Genomic DNA, 8,023 nt, shown 5'->3' with positions numbered 1-8,023 from the left:
CTAGTACTCTAGGCTAAACGGAAAAAGCATTTGCAACAAACGTCTATGCTAGGTAGCCTGTAAGGCCCCGGAGCCTCCCAACAGTACTAGGCAATATAGGGCTAGGCTATACCTGATCATGAGTGACACGTTACGTTCACCGTCCTTGTATCTTGTTCTTGTAGGCCCAAATCCATGTAACTCTTGATAGTTAAAATATTGATACTATAGATAAATACTGTTTGATTGGTATTTTAACCGTTAGCCATCGAGCATATTTGCAAAATATTAAACACAGATGTGTATAAGAGACAGATATATATATTAGTATTAGCTTATTGATATGTATCGTTATTATTATTATTATTATTGTTATTATTATCAAAACTGATCTTCATGAAACTTTCTGGAAGTGTTAAAAAAGTTACAAGGAAGGCATGATACATTTTTGGTGACGATGCAAATTCGGGTTTAAATTTGGAGGGGTCATTTAAAGTGCTAACGTCCAGACGTACACAAATATCTAAAAAACCGATGAATGGATCTGAATGAAATTTTCTAGAATGGTTTGTCATGTTCCAAGGACGGAATGATTACATTTTAGGCAAACCGGGTTTAGGCTAAGTGGATTTCGACCAACTGGGTGGATACCCATTTCATGACGATCAGATGTGGATATCAGGACCATTTAAGAGAAACTTCCCTGGCCAGGCATCTCAAAAACAGATAAATAGATCTGAATGAAACTTTCTGGATGAGTTAATCAAGTTACAAGGAAGAAATCGTGTAAATTTAGTAGCAGCTCCCCGGTTAAAATCCGGTGAAGACTGAGATTCTGTTTTAATTATTTTTGTTCAAAAACAAAAGATGCGTGGAAATACAGGAGGGGTAGAATTGATGTAGGCGGAGACACACTCCGAGTGTGCCTTCAGCTGGTTCTGGTGGGCAGCCCCACCGGTCAGAGCTGGTGGGCAGTCGGACAGTCTCAGAGTGCCATTTCCGACCCTCTGCGCTGCGCGTCAAAGTTATCCTTATTTCTCAACCACCCTGTTGGACAGTTTAGCCCCCCCCCCCCCCACCCCGAAAATATATCGCCACTGTGGGTAAAGCCGTTCCTAAGGACTGCAAAAGTGTAGGAGTATCCAGGAGGGGTAGAAATAGAGTCGAATGACAGGAAAGTTCTATCACTGCAGTTTATAACGTGCAGCGACATTGTGAGATCATGGAGGTATACCTACATGGTGAGATGAGTAGTTTTGCCATATCGCCTGAGCCCGCATTGGACCTGATAGGCAGGAAACTCAAAATCATACGAGCATCAGCATTGCGATTATTGTTATTGCCATGATTTTGTTACTGTTATTGTTGTTATTGTTTATGGCAGCGGCAGTTTCAGCGTGTTAGGGAGTGGGGAGCTGGATAAGCATGGACTGTGCCCTTTTGCTCAATTGGCGCTCTTTTGACAAAGAAATAAAAATAAAATAATAATATAAATTTAGAATGGAATAAGCATATGATGATCTGCAACTTACGGAGCTCCTAAAGGAACATGGTCGGAAAAAACATTAACTATTTCGAGGGAGCAAAATAATATTTCGAGGGAACGAAATAAATATTTCTGAAATAGTTTAATATTTTGTAACCACGTTCCTTTAGAGGCTCCGTAATCGTAATAACGCGATAACGTACGGTACACTGTTGAGTTCTTTTATTATTAATATTTATTATATTATGATTTATGTCACAATGTATGGTTAATACAAAATCAATCACGTGAAGAATACATGTGCGTTGATTCTTATAACCTTATTTATTGAAAGGTATATATTATTTTATTATATTTTGTTATTTCAAAATTACACGAAAGCGAAAACATATTATTTTAATTGTTACTTTTTGATTAATGAATTATTATTTCATTATTTTAACGAATGCTATTCGTTAAAAAAAAAAACAAACAAACAAACAAAAAAAGCAAGTTTTTAATGGAGTTGGTAGCCTAATTGTAGACAAGCTTAAAACTTACACACTTAAATCATGAAGGAATTAGTTTAGTTTCTAAACTAATTCCTCCATGCTTAATACAGTACATCTAAAAAGAAAATCAAAAATGACCACCGAGCACTGTACTGTACTGTAGGTGCTTCTTGTCTACGGCCATATATTATGTTGAAGGCACCGGTTCCCTTCCGATCACCGAAGTTAAGCAAAGTTGGGCCCGGCTAGTACTTACTGTTGACTAATAGCAGCTCATCGCCGTAGCTCTATCATATTTTGCTAAGTAACATTGTAACACGTTAAAAATTTGAAATATCATTCATGAGCTCAGCAATCTAACACGTCTTTTTGACACTGAAACCGACACATCTCTCGCAAACAGGCCAAACATTATTAATTGATCATTATCTGCAATGTTGACAGTAAACATACGGTATACCATTTGGTTTACTGTTTAAAGTTGTTCATTGTTTATATAATATACATGTACAGTATATGCATATTGCACATAGAGCACACCATCAAGAGGTTTATATAAAAATTTAATAGATTATGCAACATTAGGCATTGTTATCAACACACGTGTGAACTAATGATTTTATATTTGCCGTAGCCTCGGGTACATATGCAGTGATTCAGTGGCAATTAGGCCTATGTTTTTTTTACTGTATGCCTATCATTATTATTTATATCAGTTAATTTCTCGCCTAATTATGTTCCTTAGGAAGTCGCAACTTGCTAGGACCGACAACTGGTTTCCTTCCATGAAGATTAAACACAGTTCAAACACGTCTTCGTCGTATGGGAATTAACTTTTGAATGTGCATTCGCTGTTGCATAGCTCTACTTCATCATTGTCCACAGGCACAAGGAAATCCCGCCTCTCAAATATGTGGCACATTATACATCATTACTGGCATTCATATCATCCTATAAAAATAAGTTTAACTGTATTGATCAAATTGAAACTAGATATTGGCCTATACACATCTACATTACAGGGGTGGCGCCATATGCCCGAAAGGGCCCTAGGTCCCACACAGTAAACCAAACAGGGGGCTGATGCCCTTACCAGAGCAAAGTGGGCGTCATCGAAAGTCCCTCAAAATCAGTGGTGGCGCCAGAGGAGGGAGAGGGGGGCTGTGGTGCTATAGCTCCACCCCCGTCGGGGAAGCATATCCCCCACCCGTCGTTTAGCCACCATATTGTTTTCATTAAACTGTTTGTGTTAACTTTTCATCAAAACAATAATAATAATAATAATAATAATAATAATAATAATAATAATAATAATAATAATAATAATAATAATAATAATAATAATAGTTCAATAAAACTAATTAAAAATAAATTGCGTTTTGTTATGACAAATGCTCGTTTGGATAGCCTCATGATGCTTAGAGTACATCGTGATAGGTAAAGCAACCTCGACCTTGACAGCGTGGTTGACATTTCATGCAAAATTTCCAAGATGTAGAATTTCACTTTCAAGAATGAAGATTTGAAGATAAATTAGATGGTTACATTGCATAGGCCTACTCTCTGTTTCTTGCTTTATTCAAAATGTTTTGGTTTTGGAAGCTGATTTCGACATTAGAAAACATAGCCTACATGAAGTCATATTATAGTAACACGATGCATATCAGTTTGTGCGTGAAACATGTGAATTAGTTTTTGCTTCACAGACACAATCTTTTCACGTGTAATTAAAAATACGTATGAACATACAAGGTTGTATTTATGCGAAAACTAATTTTAAAAGTTTGTGCCACTTCAAGGTGTCGGTGAAAATTGTACAGCCCACCTACCTGAATAACTTTCATAAAGCAAAACTGGATTAAATTTCCCATCGTTCTTTAATTTCTGAAACAAACTCATCCAGAATTGAGAACAGTGCTTTCTTACCATGCTCCAAGAACCCAATTCGTTGATTGTTTTGGCTCGTGCCCTGCATAAAACTACTGTCATCATTTGAAAGGAACTGTTGCAACTGCGCCACAACAGTGTTTTCTGTTCCAATGTCCGAATAAACTTTGGATATCCCATTCTCTTCTGGATTGCATGCATATAATACCCAGCAATATCTTTTGGATCACTACTGGTTGTATAAACATGTATCTAACTAGATAACATTTATGCAAATTCCATAGAGTTTAAGCCTCTCGTACGAATCGATATGCCATATTTTGGACCTGGGACATGATATATACGTCTCTGTAGTCGTTTTCTTCTCCTTAGCTCAACTCCATCTGGATCTAAACGTGCTAATATAATCTAATATAATTCCGTTCTGATTTAGCAATACAATTTGATCCATTTAAAAAAAAATTCATCTTCAAAAGACATGACAAAGATTTTAAAGCAAAAAAAAAGTACATTACAATATTAAAGTGTTTTTTTAACATTTGATCCTGCCATTTGATCCTACCATAATTACTTTACCCTCACAATTACAAGTCATTTTAATTCTTAGCATAATTGCCATATTTACATAACTATGTATATAATATACTATCTCAGTTTACATTATTTAGTATAGTTTTAGGCACTTAAACTTACTTGACATGGAGTAGAAACCAAGTATGCAATTAAATAAGTTGCTCGAATAAATATATTCCTAATTATTCAGTTTACTTTAAAAACAATATTTGATTAACAACTTCTTTGAAATAACTCTAAGCAGAACATTTTGTTGAAGTAAAGTAAGCCTCCCTTTTCCCATACATGAACTTGTCATTCAAACACACAATTGATCCACATGCTTTAACTGCTGTTTATTTGCACTGTTTATAACATGTAAAGTTATTTCATTTGATACTTAACAAAAGTGAATTTTTGGGGCCATTTTTACTGGGGGCATTTTTACCGGGGCCATTTTTCCGGAGCCATTTTTTCTTGGACCATCTTATCCAGGGCCATTCTTACCTACATTCTTGAAGTTCATTCTCAATAAAACAACTACATCCAACACGTCTGAGTGGTTTTTTTCGCCTGATCAGGCCCGGTTTCTGAAGTTGACGCTTTAAATTATAAGTACATTATGCTTTGACAGCAGAATTGAAATTATTTCATTACAAGTTAAACCAAGGTGAGAATAATGCCGAATTTATCCTTGGCAGCGAATCGGCGGCATGTTTTCATTCAGTGACAGTAGACATGTAGACTTACCTGTTGCTCCTCTATATCACATGATATTGACTCCTCCACGTGTTTTACCAGTTAAATATGACAAGTGATCCGTTTAATAACGCTATAATCCGTTATCACGACAAGCCGAAATTACAACATATGATATGTCGTAATTACGACATATACCTATGTCGAAATTACGACATGATATGTCGAAATTTCGACATAGTAAGTCGTAATTACGACATACGTATGTAGAAAATTCAACATAGTAAGCCGTAATTACGACATAAAAATATATATTTCAGTGGCCCTAATAGGCTTTCGTATAAATTGAACTATAGAATCGACTGTCAATCACTTGTTTTATTCTTGCATTGATTCAAATACAAGGCCCATACAAAGACTGAATCCCAGGGCCGTAAAAGTGAATGGTTTGTCGTGTGTTGTTCTACCAAAATCGAGCACAGGTCCTTCGCGACAAAATGAGGCAGACACAAACTAACAGACTTGCAAATAGTGCATGCGCAAAATATGTTCCGTATAAGGATGGTTATGAATAATTCATGAGGTTTTGCCAAACTATGACTTTTGCAAGTGGCGCAGTGCATAAGTCAATAGACTCCCGAACCCCAGGAAAAATCACCGAAAATCTTGTTTCATGTTTTAGCCACTCGAGTATTTAGGCCCACTTAAATTGCAGCTCCAGGCCCCACAGCTCTTTAATTCGGCAATGTATACGTGTTTGCACATGCAGTATCTTTTATTTTAAATGCTTATATATTATATTTTTTTAGAACCTTTCATTCTTAATTTTTTTTGTATTACAAGTAAAATATATAGACATTTTTGTCAAATGATTATGTAAAACATTTGATATTTACGTATTCTATCAGAGATTTTCCTTCTTTCTCTTATTACATGAAACATCAGCTAGAGTTGATCTAGAAAAACATACACCCTGATGAATTATACGTGACATCAACAGTTTATAAATATGTGATAATACTCGCTAACACCTTACAAAGTGACATTTCTATATTCTGTCAGATATTTAGGATTTTCTTGGTCTTATTACTGCATCGCTGAATATTACACATCGCATATTATATATAACAGCAGGCAGGGAGTTGTTATATCAACTCCCTGATAACAGATATAACAGCATACAAAGAAGTCAAGCTTACATATAAAAAAAATATACAGACTGAATGTGTATTATGTATGATGGTATGGGATTGAGGGCGCACTACTTAATTTCCATCTTGAAAACTTCAGTGAAGTCCAGCAGTCCTATTTGAACCTCAGGAGATTTAAACACATTGATTTTATCATGGAGGTGATAACATAGCATAGCATAAGAAAAAATATAATATAATATAATATAATATAATATAATATAATATAATATAATATAATATAATATAATATAATATAATATAATATAATATAATATAATATAATATAATATACTGACGTTAAAGAACACAGTAAACTCTTCAAAAAAGAAGAGATTTTCCCACAGTGTACTGCCCAATTCACTACCAGGACCCATAGGAAATTATTGTTCGGACTTTTTTTTTTGGCTATCCTAAAACCAAATTATAAGAGAAAAATTACTACAAGTTGAACTGCAATGATGTTTTTAATAGAAATAGTAGCCGTGTTAGTCTCTAAACCGTGATTGTCTACATGATAAACAGTAAATAGAGCACTTCACAGACTAACGAATTTTAAAAACACAGTTTCGACCACACAGTTGTCTTCAAGATTATTGTGTCGTCGAAGACTTGTGTATCCATAACATTTTAAAGTATGTATTAGTGCGGTTAGTCCTAAATATAGTCCCGATACCCTTAAAGTTAATTAAAGTTTTTAGAGATCGTTAAGGTAGTTAGCCCAAATTATGTTATTAGCCTCAGATAAGGAAGAATCAGCGAGCAATATAGAATACGTAAAATGTTTAAGTGAAAAATTAAGAAAGTTTAAAAATGACACCAAAAATTCTTGGAAATTTTTTTTTCAACACCTTTGATGTTTGTGTAATCCACCATCGACACCTAAAAATATGGCACTATGGTTATCAATTATAATATTATGGAGAGTAGGCTTACTATCGATCAATCTATATTTTTGGGACTCCCAAAACAGAATTAAATTGCACTTTTTTATGGTTAATAGGAGCTTGGTACTAGATATAAGTGTCATATGATGATATCAAAAAGAGAATGAATATATTTAGAAGAATAAAATGCGGTAGTGTTATCAGCATAAAGGTAAAAAGAGAGCAAATTAAAAAAAACCTGTGGATGACCTAAGAGGAACTAATAGGACCCTATTGAAAATTGCGGAACACTACAGATTATTGGAGAGAATTAATTTGTAATTCATTTAATTGTAATTTGAGTAGGCTTCGCCTATTTGGTACACTGAGAACGGTTAGATATATAACTTTTGAAAAGATTAAGTGCCAATACCTGTATACCATAATGAGATAACTTATATAAAAGGATATCTTGGTTGATTGTGTCGAAAGCTTTAGAAAGGTCAATGAACTCTTAAAATGTAAATTGCATCGACAATTTGATTAGTAAGATCCGTCAGAGCAGGGGTGTGTATGCCTTTCTAAAACCAAATTGTCGATTTCCGGTACAGTATATAAAATACAATACAGTAGAAGTCCCATTTACAAGGGGACAACTTCAGGACCTAAAAAAGAGTCCCCTTAATAGCAGGGGTGGCGCCAGCGGGGGGGGGAGGGCCCCGTCGGGGAGAGCTCCCCCCTCCCGTTGGAGAGAAAAAGCACAATTCGTCGGGGAGAAAAAAAATATTATGTGTATTTTTTACATATTATTAGACTCTAAAATCGATTAAATAAGCCTTTGAAACCCCGAAATTTTCGGGGGCTTCGCCCACT

This window comes from Anneissia japonica, unplaced genomic scaffold (genome assembly GCF_011630105.1).
Source record: "Anneissia japonica isolate Jap-2015-1 unplaced genomic scaffold, ASM1163010v1 scaffold287800_len1627635_cov199, whole genome shotgun sequence".
Taxonomy (NCBI): Eukaryota; Metazoa; Echinodermata; class Crinoidea; order Comatulida; family Comatulidae; genus Anneissia; species Anneissia japonica.
The sequence above is the reverse complement of the archived record's forward strand: the minus strand, read 5'-3'. Positions refer to the sequence as shown.